Source organism: Rhinatrema bivittatum, chromosome 2, assembly GCF_901001135.1.
Source record: "Rhinatrema bivittatum chromosome 2, aRhiBiv1.1, whole genome shotgun sequence".
NCBI lineage: Eukaryota > Metazoa > Chordata > Amphibia > Gymnophiona > Rhinatrematidae > Rhinatrema > Rhinatrema bivittatum.
The window spans coordinates 645,876,715-645,896,527 of NC_042616.1; the positions used below are offsets into that span (position 1 = coordinate 645,876,715).

Sequence of the window (19,813 nt, forward strand, 5' to 3'; positions counted from 1 at the left end):
GTTTCTCCTAATGAGCAAGGTTACAGAAAGATGCTACCCCCTTCTTTATAGAACAGTATCTATCTATGAAAAACAAGAAAAGGTTGTGATAGGAAGGGCAAGCAGTAAAAATAAATATACAGAATCCTCTAGGAACAAGTAGGTTCAGACCACCTTCTCCCAGCTTTCAATGCAGGAATAAATAAGCAGTTTGAACATTGCCCAAATAGCCTGTATAATAGGAATTTCCAAGTAAATACAGACAAAAAGCCAGTGAAAAGCACCTTTGAACACAGTTTTTTTTATTTCCAAAAATCAATTTTTTGAGTGTATATGAGAATATTAACTTGTTTACATTTGCAATATAACAATGAAACAAAAATAAAAAATGTTTACAGAGTTATGTACACTGTATATGCTTTCTGCTTTAACAAGCAGTGAGACAGAAGTTATGTACACAAGAATGTCATTCAGTGTGTGCACTGGCAGCCATCTATAATCTACTAGATTTTTCTACACCAATAAGACTTGAATTCATGTAGATACTAGATATTCATTTAAAAGAATCCTTTTGAGCTAAGAATAAATAATTTTATACTCAGTTTCAAACAGAAGTCATTCCGAACATGAACAATGATGTGAAACAGAAAAATTTGTGATGCAAGCAGGATCCCTACCTGGTATAATTGAGCAACCGGAGTCTTTTAGTGCAAGCATTCAAAGGAAGTTAGGAAATGGGCACTGCCTTTGAAGTTCAGACATTGGCTACGTTAGCTACAATGCCCATCAGAATCAGGAAAAACAGATGAAAAGCAGTTTCTTTTGCTTTTGGCCTGGATATGGATCTTGGCTCAATACCTCCTAAATAGTTGAGGTACTGAAAATGTCACCGTGTAGAACGTTCCCTCTCAGCATGTCTAATTGTAACAGTTGATAACAAGAGAGGAATTTTCAGTCTATGGAAAGTCTGCAGGTACTTTTTACTCACGGACTTTGCACTCATATTTTCAAAGTGAAAGTACTCACATGCTTGGAAAATTATCCCAGGAAAGCTATGCACACAAAATCACGCCTGCTGTTTGCTGCACCCAGATCCCAACCCCACCCCGGACTCTACCCTCTGGAATCCATCCCTTCTATGTGTATAAAAGTATTTGCATACCGAGAGTACAAGCGTAATTTTTTCGTGTACATTCAGTTGTGCAGTTTTTGAAAGGGTCATTTATGCAGGTTAACATCCTACATTACCCGCTTTTTGAAAATTGAAAATGACCCTCCCTGGTACTTGGTACTTGGTTGGATCTATACCAAGAAAATAAAAAGGCTACTTCTCTCGCCACAGACGGCAAACATTTTGAGAGCAGTGTTCAAAGCCATTTCCCACAGGTAAAAAGCATTTTACTTGCAGAAATGGAGGTTTTGAATACTGCCCAACCTGTCAAGTGTACACTAATAGCCCTGGACTCTGGAGGAGTTCCCAGAAGCAGAAAAAGTAAGGAGAGAAGAACAATGACAGTAACTTTCATTCTGGTGGGCGGGCGCACATGTGCGCATATGGACACATCCATTTTATAACATGCACACGTATATGCGTGCATGTTTGAAAATCGGCAGGATGTGCGTACATGAGGGCACAATTTTGTATTGGTGCGCACATATGCCGCATCTACTGCTCTAGTGGGAAAATTTTGTAAGATACACACACTGACGGAAATACCCATTTCCCCAGTCCAATCCCAGTCCGCCCAGTTAAATAAGACTTCCTTACTCTGCCAGCTAACTAGCCTTTATTTTATCCTATCTGCCCTGACCCTTGAAACCCTGCTGAGTAGCCTAGGTTTTTTTGTTTTTCTGCTTACACCTCCTCCAAAGCAGAAGTAAAGTTATGTGATAGGGGACCCTGGAGTGTACTTCTGCATGTAAGTACATATGTGCACATTTTTACTTACAGATCCGAACTACCCATGCCCAGCCCAGATTCCACCCATGCCCCACCAATTTTTTGTCTTTTGCATTTGTGCACATACCTGGCTGCTGTTTAAAATCCACGTGGCACTGCTGGCCGGAGACACACACATATCTCCCAGCCTTGGCACGTGTAGGTTTTTGAAACTCTACCCAAATGTGCACATGTTTAATTATTTCAAACCTACATGTTGTTTTGCATGGGGAAAAAAAATCATCTGCAGAGAAAGTAGTTGCAAATCTCAGAGGGTAATTTTTCATTGAACAATAATCAAAGCAAAAAGTATGTTTATCCTTTCTGCTTTAATGATGATGCAAATCTTATAGGTCAAAACCACTCTCCAAGTTTGCACCTAGCTGTCCAGTTTGGATTATTGCCCCTCATTCTTTTAGCATGTCAAACAGTTGTTTAAGGGGAGAAAGATTTTTCTTCTTTTCTCTAGATATATCTTGGATACAACCTGCCCAAATGTTGAGTAGAAATGAAAGGTTAAAAATGTGCATGTAGGTTTTGCTACACACACACACACACTGCCTTCTTATTCTACAAACTGAAACAAAACAAAATGACCATCAAGCTACTTTTAAGATCTGTTGCAATGCTTATATACACAGTCTCTGTGAGTGCATTCAGACAATTCTTCTATTCACTGCCAAGGCCTCTAAAACTGAATTGTGTTTTCTGCTAGGGAACAGTGATTCTCCCTGCCTTCAACAATCTCCCTTCCATACCTAGATTTGGTTTGTTGCTCAATACTATTTAGACACAGTGTGATTATATACATCTATGCACTTTCTCTTACACATCAAACATTTACAATACAAACTATGAAACACAGTGGTACAGAAAAAGCATAATCATGGACCAAACAATTTTAATAGGATTGACTAAGTACTTTCTACATAGTTCCTTTTCTTTCTTTTTTTTTTATGAGAAAACTCTTCCCAGAACTTCACTGGATTGCATGGATAGGCCAACTGTCACAGCTGTCTGTCAAGGCTGAATTAGATGAAGGCAGACAATGTAGGCTTTGTGCTTCAGCTAAAGCAGTGGCCTCAAAAGTTTCCATTTCTCATCCAAGGACACTGTGGGACCATTGTCTTCACCCTCTCTGAAAGGAGAATGGAACAATTATGTTACTGAAATTCCTCTGCTATGGCTTTGAAAGTCTATTTAATGTCCAACCAGGAAAACAGCAAAAAATAAAAGCAGACGTTTCATGACAGCAGGAGTGGGAGTTTCTCCCCTTTCAGAATGTGTCCTTTATTGAAATGAGTATCACCGTGGATTGCCTTTTTTTTTTTTTTTTTCCCTTCACAACCTAATGAAAGCAGAACTAGCACAGTAATGTTTGTTAATGTGAAAGTTGTTGTACATGCATTGAAAAGGTTGGTATGCTGTTGTCTGCTACTGTAATTCATACAAATATTGGAGTCTTCAAAAACATTTATAGAAATATGTAGTAAGCCCTCCCCATTATATTTTTAGTGTCTCTCTACTTCCATATATATTCACTGCCAATTCAAGAACAGATTTTTCACTGCTCACATTTGCATCAGTGACAAGTGCGCAATAGCAGCATGCAATTTTATGTGGATTCAAATTTTCCAAAAAGTGTTGAACATCCAAATTAACTGGCCACATTTTGACTGGCTAAATGACTTTCATTTTTATATATAAGCCCCTAGGTTTTTGACTGAAATTAAATCTACATGTCTAAAATATAACTTGGTCACCTAAACATAGCCAATTAGAGCTGAAAATCAACACTATCTGGATAGGCCCTCTCCCTTCAAGTCAGTGATTTGCCACCCTACATCTGCTTGACCCCTACTCCCATCCACCTTATGAGCAAAAGCCCCTCCCCCAGACATTGATCTTATGCTCCCTCACCCCAGTCTGATCCCCCTCCTCAAACACTGATCCCGTCCTCTCTCTAATAAAAAAAAAGACACCACCTGACAGGCCTGTGACCCTTTCTCTTTAGAAGCCTCCACTACCACCACCACCAAAGCTTCTAATATTGAACCAGCAGGAGGACACAGGCTTACCCCCCTATCTACTTAATGTACATCATTACTTTGTCAGTACCTAGTTCCAGAATGGATGCAGATCATTTGAAGTAAAACTGTGTCCTCCTGCTGGCTTGGCATTGAAAGCTTTTGTCGGGGTTCCTGAGGGCTGGGAGAGGTTGCTGGGACCTTGATGGGAGTTCATTTTCTTTATAAAATTGAATGGAAGGCAGGGGGAGAAATGCTGGCTCCAGGAGAAGGGTTAGCTGGCTAGATTTAAGCTAGCAATCCCTGTGCCTAGGTTTGGCAAGTTAGCTTGGCATAGAAAATCAGTATTAGCCATTTAACTTTCTTTCCTCAACCTAATCCTATCATTGAGGCAATACATTTTTTGAAAAACTAAATTTAGCCCACTAGTGAAGCTAGCAGGCTAAATGTATCTGCTCAGAGCCTGTAGATTTTCAAAGAAGCCCATTTAGCAGTCTAACTCTGTTCTTAGACAGCTACATGCCTTTGAAAATGTACTTACAGTAGGCTTACAATGTATGATTTCATTACCATAATGAAGTAATATAGATATCTGTGGCAAGAGAAAGGTGGTAATGGCACCACAGAAATTCATCTTTTAAGCAAGAAGCCAAAATATAAGAATTCTTGTGATATTCACAACCACATCACTGAGTTAGCAAGTGGACCTATTAGCAGTTCAAGAAGTATAATTACTAGTGGTGTGCATTCATTTACAACGAAATAGGAAATAAAGACAATATTTCCTATTTTGTTGCATTTTGGGAAGTGAACAAAACGATAGGATAACCCACAAAATTTCATGTGGTTTTCCTATTGCTTTTTTAGGAGGGAGAAAGGGCACATTTATAAAAAAAAACAAACCCCAAACCCACTCCAACCCTTCAAGTTTAATTAACTACAACCGCCCACCCTCCTGACCCCTCCCCCCAAGACTTGACAAAAGTCCCGGAAGCGATCTCTCGCTTTCGGGCCATCGGCTGCCAGTAATCAAATTGGTGCCGGTGGCCCTTTGGCCTTACCATGTGACAGGGGCTATAGGTGCCATTGGCCAGCCTCTGTCACATGGGAGGAGCAATGGACTGCCAGCGCCATCTTAAAAAATGGTGCAGGCCATCCATTGCTCCTACCATGTGACAGGGGTAGAAATGTCGGGCAGCGACGGTTGCAACAGTACCCCCCTTCAAAGGGCGATCTCCTCTTCGGGTACCAGGTTTGGGTTTTGAAGGATGCGCGACGTGGAACTGACAAAGCATCTCTTTATCCAAGATATTGATCTGAGGCTCCCAAGAGTTTTCTTCGAGACAGAAACCTTCCCAAGATAGGAGGTATTCATAAGTATTTCCTCTTTTCTGAACTTCCAGAATCTCTTCAACTTTGTACTCTGTCGTCTTCTGCATTGATGACAGGTGGCTCGTGAGATTTGGAAGTAAATTTGCTGAGTATGAGCGGTTTCAGAAGTGAAACGTGGAAAGCATAATGGATGTTGAGAACAGGTGGTAGCTTCAGACGGTAGGTGACTTTGCCAATACGTTGAAGGACTGAGAATGGTCCCACGTAGTGAGGAGCAAACCGAGAGGGGGTAGTTTAAGTCTGAGGTGCTTGATTGACAACCAGACCTTGTCTCCTGGCTTGAAGACTGGAGCTTGTGAATGGTGCGCATCGTAGTACTTCTTAGCACGGTCACTCGCTTTGTCTGAACCCACAAATTATGGATATCATCAGCAGTGGATTGAGCTGCTGGGGACATCACTGAGAGCTTCAGTGGAAGTGGCGGTGTTGGGGAACATCCATATACCTCTTCAAAAGGTGACAATCCAGTAGAATTTGCTGGATGAGAGTTGATGGCGAATTCAGCCCATGGAAGCAATTCGGCCCAGTTATTCTGTCGGCACGTGACATAAGCTCGAATAAACTGCTTCATTGTATGATTCATCCGTTCCTTCTGGCCATTCGACTGCGGATGATAAGCTGAGGTGTAGTCTAGAGAGATGTCAAACAATTTGCTCAAGGCCCTCCAGAATTGTGCCGTGAATTGGAACCCACGGTCGGATACAATGTGAGAAGGTAGTCCGTGGAGGCGGTATATTTATTTATTTATTTAAAACATTTCTATACCGGCCTTCATGAATGTGCTTTATGAAGAGCTTTGCAAGCTCCAAGGCTGAAGATATGCCAGGGAGCACCATGAAGTGTGCCATCTTGCTAAATTGATCCACTGTCACCCAGATGGTATTCATTCCTCCGGAAGTAGGTAAATCGACTACAAAGTCAGTAGTGATGTGCGACCAGGGCCGTTCCGGAACTGGCAGTGGTTGCATCTGACCCCATGGTTGTCCAGAAGCGATTTTGTTCTTAGCACAATTGGTGCAGGATGCCACATAGGAATAGATATCCTTTTTGATGGTAGGCCACCAATACAGCTTCTGTATCTTGAGCAGGGTATGGCGTTGGCCAGGATGGCCAGACAGCTTGGAATCATGCGCCCAGAAGAGCACTTTCTTCCTGAGTCTTTTTGGAACAATAGTTTTACCAGCGGGTACAGACTGAGTGGATGCCAAGAGGATCTTCTTCGGGTAAATTATGTGCTGTGGCTCATCAGGCACATCCTTTGAATGAAAGGAGCGTGACAGAGCATCTGCTCTGGTGTTTTTATCTCCAGGGCGGAACTTCAACACAATATCGAAACAATTAAAAAATAAGGACCATCTGGCCTATCTGTAATTCAGATGTTGTGCGTGGCAGAGATACTCTAGATTTTTCTGATCCAAGAATACGATTATTTGATGTTGAGTGCCTTCGAGCCAAGGCCACCATTCCTCGAATGCGAGCTTTATTGCCAAGAGCTCTTTATTGCCGATCCCAAAGTTTTTCTCGGCTGGAGAAAATCTTTGTGAGAAGAATGAACAGGGACGTAAGGCTTTTGAGTCTCCTGTTTGGCTCAACACAGCCCCTACACCCACATCTGAAGCATCAACTTCAACGATAAAGGGCTTGTTTGGGTCTGGATGCCACAAGCACGGTTCTGTGGAGAAGGCAGTCTTCAAATTTTCGAATGCAAAAATGGCCTCTGCTGACCATTTTGAAGTGTTGGCACCCTTGCGGGTAATCGCAGTCAAGGGTACAGTTAAAGAAGAATAGGTCTTTATAGAGCTTCAGTAATAGTTGGTGAACCCCAGGAATCTCCTTAAAGCCTTTAGGCTGATAGATTGGGGCCAATTCTTGATACTTTCAAGTTTGTGAGGGTCCATTTGGAAGCCTTCTTTTGACACGAAGTAGCCTAAGAAAGGCACTGAGTCTTTGTGAAATTCACACTTAGAGAGTTTGACGTACAGCCGATGTTCGTAAAGACGGTGCTTGACATCTGCTTGCTTGACATCTGCAATGTGGTGTCCAAATCCTGGGAGAAGATTAGTATGTTGTCCAGGTAGACCACAACATTCTTGTACAGCAGGTCCTGCAAGATGTCGTTTATCATATTTTGGAAAATGGCGGGCGCATTGCACAACCCGAACGGCATTACAAGATACTCGAAGTGGCTGTCTCGCGTATTGAAGGCTGTTTTCCATTCATCGCCACTCCGAATGCGATTGAGGTTATAGGCCCCCTTCAGGTCAAGCTTTGAAAATATCTTGGCCCCTTGCAGTCAGTCAAACAGCTCTGAGATTAACAGCAAGGGTTAACAGTCTTTGATCGTGATATCATTAAGACCTCGGTAATCGATACATTGACGTAGGGTACCATCCTTCTTCCCCACAAAGAAAAAGCCTGCACCGGCTGGCGACTTTGATGGTCGGATAAAGCCCTTCTGGAGATTTTCCTCAATGTTTTCTGACATTGCTTTATTCTCAATGGCTGAGAGAGGGTACACCCGTCCTTTCGGTGGCTCAGCATTGGGCTTCAGTCTATTTGCACAGTCATAGGGCTTATGTGGAGGAAGAATATCAGCTTCTTCTTTGGAAAATACGTCCGCGAAGGAAGCATATTGGGGCAGAAGTCCTGGCATCACTGGAGTCATAGACATGCAAATGATAGGCAAGATTTCCTTAAGGCACCTCCCGTGACATTCTGGGCCCCAACGGGAGAGATCCAAGGATGCCCAGTCGAATTGGGGTTGGTGCACTTGCAACCAGGGTACCCCAGGACGATAGGGTACATGACCCTTTCTAATACCAAGAAGGAGAGCGATTTAGTGTGGAGAGCTCCAGTGCGGAGAGTAACTGGTACGGTTTGGCAAGTCACGTCACCCGGTAAGGGTTCTCCATGAATGGAAGATAATAGTAGTGGGTCTTTCAACTTGGTGAGGGGAATCCTCAGGTATTTCACTAGACGTCTGAGAATGAAGTTGCCTCCTGCCCCTGAATCCACCAGGGCAGGAGTCTGAGCCGTGACTGGTCCGTAGGTCAAGGAGACTGGGAGAGAGAGTAGAGGAGAGGGCCTAGTGAGGCCTAAGAACAGTCCTCCTGCAGAACTTAGGCCCGTCCGTTTTCTGGATGAATGAAGCATGCAGAGACGTCGTGGCCGGGCTGACCACAGTACATGCATAGGCCACGCCTCTTCCGGAGTCTTCTCTCTTTTAAAGTCAAAAGTCCATGACCAAGTTGCATCGGTCCATCAATATCAGCAGCAGGGATTACTGGAACCATCCGAGGTGCAGGTATAGCACTAGCCTGTTTCAACCTAGGTAACACCTTAGGCCGGAGTTCCTTCACCTGTCCCGGAGCTGGTGATCAATCCGAGTGGCCAAGACTACTAGTTCATCCAGCGAGTCAGGTGTTTCACGAGCAGCTAACTCATCCTTTAAACAGTTATCCAGGCCTCTGAAGAAGAGAGTCTTGAGACATTTGGGGTCCCAGCAGAGTTCTGCCGCAAGAGTTTTGAACTCTAAGGCAAATTCAGCCAATGATCTGTTGCCTTGCTTCAATTCAACCAAAGCAGAACCGGCGACAGCAGTTCGGGCAGGGTCATCGAAAATGGATTTAAATATGTCCATAAATCCTTCTATGTCCTGCAAAATGGGGTATTTGCGTTCCCACAAGGTAGATGCCCAAGACAAGCCCCTACCATCCAAGTAGGAAAGGATGTAGGTAGTCTTGGAGAGAGCCGTAGGAAATAAAGATGGATGTAAGGTAAAATGCATGCAGCACTGGTTTAAAAAGCCCCGGGTCTTCTGGATTTCTCCGGAAAAGCGGATTGGAGCCGCCAGTGGTACAGCAGTCTTTAAAGTTACCTCCTGTAACTGACCTTCATGGTGGGAAGCTGTGCCTCGAATCTTCTGTGTGTGTAGCTGATGGAGAAACTGAATCAAGTTTCTCCAAGGCGTCTTGCTGCTCCGAAATGCGCAGGGCCAGGCCAGGTATGGCCTGCAAGGCATTGAGCTGTGCCGGATCCATGGAGTTAGCAATCTGTTCTTATTTGTGATAGTTGTGGGTGGATCCTTGGGCCGGTGGCAGCTGACCATGCCCTTGGGGGAAGATCCCGAGAGGGACCACCGGTCAGGCTCAGAGCTGGGAGACACACACACAAGTTCTTTTATTAAACAGTTTTGAGAACCACCAGAGGTAGCAGTAGTGATCTGGAATAGCCTGGTTGGGCTGTAGTCCCTCAGGATCTGGAACAGCGATCCCAGGAAGGCTGAGCTGTAGAGAAACTAAAATAGTGAGTAGGCAGAGTTCAGGAACAGAACCTTGATGGTAACACTCACACTGTAATCTCTTAGAATAGCAATGCAAAAATAAGGGATTAACTAGTTAATAATTAAACCAGAAAAATCACTAGTTAATATAACTTGTGTTGGCACTTAATTAAATCCCAGAATTTGAAGTTGTATAATGAGATTAAAATATTATTTTTATTATCATATGATTAAAATTACTATCATATTTAATATAATTTGTGGTGATAACTATGACACAAATTATATTAAATATGATATTTTTGCATTGCTATTTCAAAGTGATAGGGATGGCTCATACATGGCAGAGTGCCTTTAGCTATTCACACGAATATGTGACCAATCTGTTAAGTACCTCATCACTATTCTCTAATACAACACTGCAAGCCACTTCCAGTTCATGGACAGAACTATTAGCCTTATCCAAAAGAATAAGAAGGAGTGAATTACACAGGGTGACCCTGGTAGAATATTGTAAACAAGAAAGAATACCAAGAGGTTTACGTATTGAAAAAGAGCCAAAATTGTTCACTGAAGACACTGTTTTTTTGGAACGATGGAACTCCATACTCAATAAGTGCTCATTAGACTTGATGGTCTTGATCATTGAGTCTACTCAGAATTTATATAACCAATTACGCAAAGAATTGTATGAAAAATTGGTCTCTATAAAAACAGAAATAGATCATGACACCTTCGAACATAATTTTACTGATTTACAGAAATATGTGGAAAATTTTAAGAAAGAATTAAGAGAATATAAAATCTCAAAATTTTCCAGAGATGAACAAGATTACAAACGTGGAAGTATCTATATATGGATGCAACCAAAAAATAAAAAAAGACAAGTAGCTTTTAATAATTCATCAGAAGGCTCATTGGAAGAGTTAGAAGGTACGAATATTGAAAATGATTTTTTAGACAAAGCAAATTTCTCAATAAGAAAAGGAAGAATCAGATGGAAAGATCACAAGAATGCATCAACGAACAACATAGTCACATGGTCTCGAGGATCAGCAAGAGGCATGAAAAAGTCATAATTAATTTATCAGATATATCACTAAATTCAGAAGAAGAAAAAATTTTGAATTTGGGTCTGTCCTATGTACCGACAGAAAAGCACGATTCATTTCAATTTCATGTAGATCTCCAGAAATTCGTTCGAAAATTAACATTAAAAATTGTTTTTCAAACTTCAGAATTTAGTAATGATGCTAGTGTGGTGCAAAATCCATCTTCCTGGTTACCGCCGGGATCAGTTCAGCCTCTTAAAGATACATTTCGACTATTGGTTTTGAAGGATGTCAAAACTTTGGAAGATAAGAATGAAAAAGTCTGTAAGAATTTGAGCAAGGAAGATTGTCACACATTGTTTTCTCTATCCAAGAACAAGAAATCATTATAAAGGAAGCGGACAAAGGTGGCTCCATTGTCTTAATGAATAGAAAATATTACATCTTAGAAATCAAAAGACAAATTGAAGATGGGACTACATACATCAAATTGCAAGGTAATCCAACCAGTGAATTACATAAGAAGATCCAAGAAATCACCGATGTTGCAAAAGAATCACGTTACTTGACCAATAAAGAATATAGAAACATAGAAATGACGGCAGAAGAAGACCAACCGGTCCATCCAGTCTGCCCAGCAAGCTTCACACATTTGTTCTCATACTTAACTGTTTCTCTTGGCTCTTAGTAACCTTATGTTCTAATTCCCTTTTCACCCCCACCATTAATGTAGAGAGCAGTGCTGGAGCTGCTTCCAAGTGAAATATTAAGTTTGATTAGTTGGGTAAGCGGCAGCATAGCTCTCTGCCATGAAGCAGAGGGCAATGCTGGAAATGTGTGAAGTATCAGTTTTTCTTTTCCCCTGTCATTGAAGCAAGGAGTCATGCCGGACATGCACCGAAAGTGAAGAATGCCTTGAAAGTCACATTAACTATCATCAAATATTGAAAAGCCTAATAATTGGTAATACCTATAAGCCCATGAACCCATCCCTGTTTTTTTTCTTTTTTTCTTTTCTTTTTTTAATTGGGAGATGGATGCCCTTCATCCTTCTACTCTGTGAAGGTGGACACCTACCACCGGCCACTGGCATCCCGCTCCGTTAATGCCTCTGTGGCTACTGCCGCTCCATGCAGTGTTTTACTACCTGCTCTTTATATGCGTCCTCTAGAACTGATGGATCCCATCCCTGGGTTTTTTTATTATTTATTTAATTGGGAGATGACAGCCCTCCATCCTTCCGCTCCGTGAAGGTGGACACCTACCACTGGCCACTGGCATCCCGCTCCGTGAATGCCTCTGTGGCTACTGCCGCTCTGTGCAGTATTTTACTACCTGCTCTTTATATGGACACCTACCACTGGCCACTGGCATCCCGCTCCGTGAATGCCTCTGTGGCTACTGCCGCTCCGTGCAGTATTTTACTACCTGCTCTTTATATGTGTCCTCTAGACCTGATGGATCCCATCCCTGTTTTGTTTTTTGTTTTTGTTTTTTATTTAATTGGGAGATGACAGCCCTACATCCTTCCGCTCCATGAAGGTGGACACCTACCACTGGCCACTGGCATCCCGCTCCGTGAATGCCTCTGTGGCTACTGCCGCTCCGTGCAGTATTTTACTACCTGCTCTTTATATGCGTCCTCTGGACCTGATGGATCCACAATATTTATCCCATGCCCCTTTGAAGTGCTTCACAGTTTTGGACTTCACCACTTCCTCCGGAAGGGCATTCCAGGCATCCACCACTCTCTCCGTGAAGAAATTTTTCCTGACATTGGTTCTTAGTCTTCCTCCTTGGAGCCTCAGCTCGTGACCTCTGGTTCTGCTGATTTTTTTCTGTTGGAAAAGGTTTGTCATTGTCTTTGGATCGTTAAAGTTTTTCAAGTATCTGAAAGTTTGAATCATATCACCCTGCTCCTCCTTTCCTCCAGGGTGTACATATTTAGATTCTTCAATCTCTCCTCGTATGTCAACCGATGAAGACCCTCCACCTTCCTGGTCGCCCTTCTCTGTACCGCCTCCAACTTGTCCTTGTCTCTTTGTAGATACGGTCTCCAGAACTGAACACAGTACTCCAGGTGAGGCCTCACCAAGGACCTGTACAAGGGGATTATCACTTCCCTTTTCTTACTCGATATTCCTCTCTCTATGCATCCCAGCATTCTTCTGGCTTTTGCAATCGCCTTGTCGCATTGTTTCGCCGACTTCATATCATTAGACACTATCACCCCAAGGTCTCTCTCCTGCTCCGTGCACATCAGCCTTTCCCCCCCCATCGAATAATTGTTTGAATCCTAAACATCCAAGAGTACCCACGATATACATTTTGTCCAAAGTTCATAAAACACTACAAAATCCACCTGGCAGACCTATCATTTCCTCCAATGAATCGCTGCTTGAACCATTATCCAAATTTACAGATTGTTTTCTGAGATAATTTGTATCACAGTGTCCAACATTTATACGAGATACCACACATTTTTTACAAATGATAGAACCTTTGTTAAATGATATGCAAGATAAATGGTTGGTCACTTTAGATATCAAATCTGTTTATACTTCAGTTCCACAAAATGAAGCTCTAGAGATCATTGAGTTGTTTTTGAACAAGAGAATGCACCCACATTGTATACCAACTGAATTTAAATTAAAGTTGGTGACTATTGCGTTGAAGAAAAAAAATGTTGTTTTTCAAAATAAATTTTTTCAGCAAATTTCTGGCACCGCAATGGAGGCCACTATGGCCCCCTCCATCGCAAATTTATAAATATCAAAGTTCGAGACAACATGGGTTGAAAATTCTCCTTTTGCATCTAAAATCTTTTTTTTTAAATGATTTATCAATGACATTTTTATCATTTGGTGTGGGAATGAAGTGAAATTATTATCTTTTGAAAAATGGATCAACACGTGATGAAAAACTTCAATTTGTCATGCAATATAACTTTACAGAAATTTCTTTTTTGAATGTCAGATTACAAAAAGCTGATTCAGGGGAAGTGACAACTAGTGTTTTCAAAAAATCAACAGATCGAAACAATGCTCCACTACAACAGTGCACATCCTTTCACTTTAAAAAACAGCTTACCATTTTTGCAGTTTTTGAAATATAAACGCAATTGTTCGAATAACCAGATCTTCAAACTACAGTCAGAGAAACTGGCTGAAGATTTTAGACAACATGGTTACCCCAAGAAATGCATAAAAAACGCATTCAAAAGGGCACTTTATTACAATAGAAGTGCACTGCTGACTCCTTGTGAGAAGCAAGATGGTTCTCAGACAATTACATGTGTCACCAAGTATTCACCCATATCACGCAAAATAATAAGAAGCATGAGTAAACTTTGGCAGTCGAGGATCATAACCTAGTCTTATAATTAGCACTGTTTATTTAACCTACATTAGGCAATGTATCTTTACTGGTTAACCCCACATATACCTATCCAAGTTATATTGACCTGTTCATTGTAAGACATTTACTTGTAAATGTGATTGTTCTGTTATAATGTAAACCGAGTTGATCAGTAATTCTGTTATTGGAAAGTCAGTATATAAAAATGCTAAATAAATAAATAAATAAATATTGTTAAAATGATTCCTGGGTTTGAGAATCTTGATTTTCGTATGGTATTTTCCATGAGCAGAAACCGTAAAGAAATCCTGAGTCCGTCAACTTTGCCAGAAAAAAATGATATATATCAACTATTGATGGATCCAAACCAATAGGACATTATAAATGTGGACATTGTAAAATTTGTGATCAAACATTAGAACTCAAAGAATTCGCTTGTCAGATCACAAATTATACGTACAAATTAAGATATTTCACAACCTGTCGGAGCACTTTTGTGGTATATATTATCAAATGCCCATGTAATAAAATTTATGTTGGACAGACTAAGGGGTAGATTTTAAAAAATTGTGCGATCACGTACTTTTGTTCGCGCACCAGGCGCGAACAAACGTACGCTGGATTTTATAAGATATGCGCGTAGCCACGCGTATTTTATAAAATCCGGGGTCGGCGCGCGCAACGGGGGTGCACATTTATGCAACCTGCACGCGCCGAGCCCAGCGTGCGCTGTCTGTTCCCTCCAAGGCCGCTCTGATTTTGGAGCGGCCTCGGAGAGAACTTTCCTTCGCCCTCCCACCACCTTCCCCTCCCTTCCCCTACCTAACCCACCCCCCCGGCCCTATATAAACCCCCCCCCCTTACCTTTGTTGGCAGATTTACGCCTGCTAAAAGCAGCTGTAAATCTGCGCGCACCAGCGGGCTGCTGGCACGCCGTCACCGGACCCAGGGGCTGGTCCGGAGGCCTCGACCACACCCCCGGGCCAGCGCCACGCCCCAGGGCCCGCCCCAAAACTCCACGGCATGCCCCCGACACGCCCCCCTCCCCGCCCCTTTTAGAAAGCCCCGGGACTTACGCGCATCCCGGGGCTCTGCGCGCGCCGGCGGCCTATGCAAAATAGGCGCGCCGGCACGCGAGGGCCCTGCGTGTGTAAATCCGGAAGGATTTACATGCGCAGGGCTTTTAAAATCCACCCCAATGCATTCATTACGTTTACGTATGGGAGAACATAAAAGCTGTTTGAAAAGCAAAAAAGAATCAGCACCTATTGTGACACATTGTACAGCAGAACAACATAAACCACAAGATTTATGATGGTTTGCTATAGATCATGTTGGATTGGATGTAAGAGGTGGTAATCGTGAAAAATTACTGTACAAAAAAGAACATCAAATTGATGTCAGAAGAACCAAATGGTTTAAATTGCAATATTGAGTGGAATAGTTTAATTCATTGTTGAACATTATTGTACCTATACCAAAACAAGAATTGCTTCAAGAACATTCAATTTTATTTGCTCTATTGACCTGTTCAATTGTGAGACATCACTGTACTTAAAAGAAACATCAATGGACTTTTAAAATTATGTAATAATAACCATGTTGTTTAAACAGTAATGTCAAGTGTAAAAGTTTAGTTCATCACTGGAAGCAATTGTCATAATATTCAGACAAGAAAGGTTTGAATAATATTCAACTTTAATTCTCTATTGATTTGTATAATTCGATAGGAGAAGAAAAGTTTTACTGTATCAATGAACATCATTGCATCAATTTTAAGACAAGAATTGCTTTAAGAACATTCAATTTCAATTGTTCCACTGATCCACGCAATCATGAGATATTACTGTATTTAAAATGAACATCGATGAATTTTTAAATTGACGCCATAAGAACCATGTCATTTAAATTGCAACATCAAGTGGAAGAGTTCAATTCACCATTGAAAGAAATTGTTTCTACAATTAAATTAGAACTCTTTACTGATGTTCACAATTTGACAGGAGAGGAGAAGAATTCGTAGCAGGACATTTAAACCTGAATCATCATCATGTTGTGACGTCAGCACGAGTATAATGATTGGTCACTATCAAGTAAGTTTGTTGTTTAAATAGAGGCGGCCATGTTTAAATGCCTTGCATCAACACGACTACTGAGACGGCAAGTCCATAGCAAAAAAGTGAGTAATAGCATAAATTCACGACAGCAGTTCAGAGTAACAAACTTTACAAGAAAATCAAACATTAGACTGTCAATAGTTATGTGTTATTTTATTCGCTTGTTTTTTCATGTTCTAGAGCCCGCCCTGATACAGGTTACGAAATGTTGACAACGTCGGCAGTTTGGCGGTTCTAAAAAGAAAAAACTCAGCGGTTGTGTTAGCCGAAGAAATATACTCAGGTTTTAAAGTACACAACCAGCTTACAAACAATAGAATAAGTTGCTAAGAAAGATAAGTACACTCATGTCAGGATAGTAACTCTCCATGCGGGAGTAGAAGAAAACTAAAAGAAACTTTGCTCGCTTTGCGAATGCTCAGTCGGGCGGCACAGTATGAAACTGTTACAGTTTAACTTCAAATTTGATAACTTAAAACCTTTGTGGTTTGAAGTTCAAGTTCAATATCTTGAAGTTGTAGAGCATTCAACAAATAGTTTTACTGCACGTTTCAGCACTTTAATTTTAAAAAAATAAAAGGAAGAATATAGACCAGTGATTGTACCGACCGGTTCATTAAGTTTCTGTTCGTTATACTATGCTGGTGCTGAGGTCTTATCTTCTGATTTAAAAAGATTTTTTCAAAAGATTTATTTAAAAGATTCTTCCAAAAGAAAAGATTTTGTCATAGTTATCACCAAAAATTATATTAAATATGATAGTAATTTTAATCATATGATAATAAAAATAATATTTTAATCTCATTATACAACTTCAAATTCTGGGATTTAATTGCCAACACAAGTTATATTAACTAGTGATTTTTCTGGTGTCTTAGAATAGCCCAGGAGCTGGAATGAAGTAGGCCCTCGAGGAGTGAGCTCTGAGAGAGATGGTAACTCACTGGTTTTGTAGGCAGCGGTGACTTCCTGGCAGAAGTTATATTCAGTAGCAGGTCCAGGAACGTGGGCCCTTGAGGAGCGAGTACCGGTTCCAGACTGCAACCTGAAAAGTAAAAGAGAGAATGAGGCCCCCGAGGAGCGGGTACCCCTGGTAAAGTCCGAGGAAGCAGAGTAGCAAGGTATGCAGAGAGAGAATCCCATCCGCAGCGATACCTGGAGGCAGCTAGGTAGGAAACCCTTCGCCAACTTGATTAGCCAGCGAAACGAAAGACCTTCAAACATCCGAAGATGATGACGTCATCTCAGGCGGACGCCCCCGAGGCCCGCATCACCGCCGGCACTTGAGTCGTGGCCGCGCCACGCACGTGCCCTTAGGCCTCAGGAGAACATAGCGGAAGGCTGCGTCTAGCCGGTCCGGGAACACTGGAGGAGGTCGGCAGGATGACGCCGCAGCAGCCAAACTTCCATCAGCCCAGGAGGGAGTCGCCAAAGAGGTAAGGAGGGCGGAGTGGAGACGTCAGGCAGCGACGGTCGCAACAGTCCCCTTCACTATCACTGCAGGTATCTATGGCTGTTATGGTTATGAGGTGCTGGAGTAGATTCTTGAGTACAGTGGTGATGGCCACTCCCATGGGGAGGAGCCCCATGAGGAACCACAGTTCTAGGCTAGACTCTATACATGTAGACACAGAGAAGTTGTATTTATTGTACAGCTCGATGTAATGCCCGAGGAGTGGGCAGCAGTGAAGGCAAGCCAGTGAAGTAGTCCAGGGGTCCTCTGCAGAGGTGTCCAGTCTCACACTCGAGTAGGTGATAGGCAGCGCAGCATAGCAGGGTCAGGTTCCGGATGTTATCTCGAAGCGCTGAAGCTGGAGATGAGACACTGAAAGGGTTAGTACTCACTGAAGCAGAAAGCTGTATTGTTGAAGATCCCGGCAGGCAGAAGTTGTTCAGTGGCAGGCAGCAGATTAGGGCGAGCAGGCCCTCAAGGAGCAAGTACCCGGTATCTCAAGATAGGTACCTGAAATAGAGCAGAGGGACCTCTGAGGAGCGGGTACCCAGGTTAGTGAAGAGTTACCCTGAAGGGCAGAGAGAGAGCTTCCAGCGGCAACTGTGAAGCGGCAGAGCAGCTTAGACCGGAGGCAGTGCAATCCAATCTCGATCCTTGTTAACTCGGTTTGTTAGCAAACGAAGGGCAGGCTAAATACCAGGATGTGATGACGTCACTCGGAGGGGATGCCACCATGACGTGGATATAGATGTGGGTGGTGTGCGCGCGCGCACCCTAGGAGGCCTTCAGGAAAATCATGGTGAACATTATCGCCGTTACCGATCCGGGGACAGCGAAGATGCAGCAGCAGCCATCTTCCCAAGGCTTGAGGAGAGAGAAGGAAGAAAGGTGAGGCACAGAGGTCGAAGCTGTCTGAGACCGACGGATGCAACAATGGCCATCTAATGGGAGGCCAAGGGTTCCCCACACTGATAAACTGTTAATCTTCCTATATGCACCATATATTTTGGGGGATCTGAAAATCAGAGGGGGCCCTTTTATGCATAAAGGTCCTGAAATGGCTGACATAGATCCTGAAAATTTGCTTCTGGGCTTAAAATCTCCCACAATGCACAATGACATATCAAAAACATGGACATTTAATCTAAGGGAGCCACTCAGTAACAGCCATCCCCTGTGGAACGACATATGATTTTGTTTATCCTATTTCTCTTTCTATCCATTTTGGGGGGTGGAAGGTTAGGGTGATTAAGCCCCACCATACTGCATATGACCTTTTTCTTAGCATGTTAACACAGAGTCCCCCCATCCAAATAGTAACCAGGCCCAATACTGCTTAGATCTAACAAGTTTAGGCTTAACCAGGTTGGGGTGCAGTAATACAAAATAACACACAAATGAACATAAGAACATGTGGCAAGACTTATGTTCTTATGCCTTTAGCATGCTAAAGTTTAACTGATTGTACTCTGAAAAATTATTCTCAAAGATCACAAAGCTTTGAATTTAAGGTGCTGCAAAGCAAACCTCTGTTATGACATACTGACACTTTCTCAAACTCAATTAGCAATAAACTAATTAACAAAATGGTTTTATGCACTAGAGTGAATCACATCTCTCTTTTTTCCATAATAATCCCCAGTGTGATATAAGGGTGATTGAGTATCTAATTACTTCTTAATTGAATGCACACATTGTACATTTTTCTTTAGCTCAAGCTAATGCTTTTGGTCCCAAAATCAAAGTCAATGAAATTAAGCTGAAGTGGGATTTAAGCAGCTATTATAATGAAAAAGCATTGCATACTGAAGTCAAATTATATGTAAATGTAGATATTTTGGCACTGTGCTTATTATAAAAACCATAATAGTTGCTCCACTATGCTACAAAGGCTCATTTAGGTGATGAACAACATTATTATTGATGTTTCCTGTCATTTTTTCTATGAGACATACATTAATTTCAATGCCATATTTGAGAAGCTGCCGAAAACATACAGCCCAATTCATATACTCAGGGCTCACATGTATCCCTATATAGGCAGCAAAAATGCATAGGAAAGAAACCAACCCATCAGACTGACAGTTTCTGCTTTTTCTGGCACATATAGGGAGGCATGGGTCTGGACAGACCAACAAAGACTGCAGGTTGAAAGCTGGTTTATTGAAGACATGAACAAAATCAGAAAAATCTGGTGTTTTAAGAACATAAGAAC

At 42.0% G+C, this 19,813-nt stretch overlaps 1 long non-coding RNA gene across 1 annotated transcript in view; it reads right to left on the bottom strand.

The window, feature by feature from the left end:
• Positions 1-276: 276 nt before the first annotated feature.
• LOC115085386 overlaps positions 277-19,813 on the bottom strand; it is a 99,625-nt gene continuing 80,088 nt past the window's right edge. Inside the window, exon 4 of the long non-coding RNA XR_003854819.1 lies at positions 277-3,056. This is a non-coding gene — a long non-coding RNA (uncharacterized LOC115085386). The remainder of the gene's footprint in view (positions 3,057-19,813) is intronic.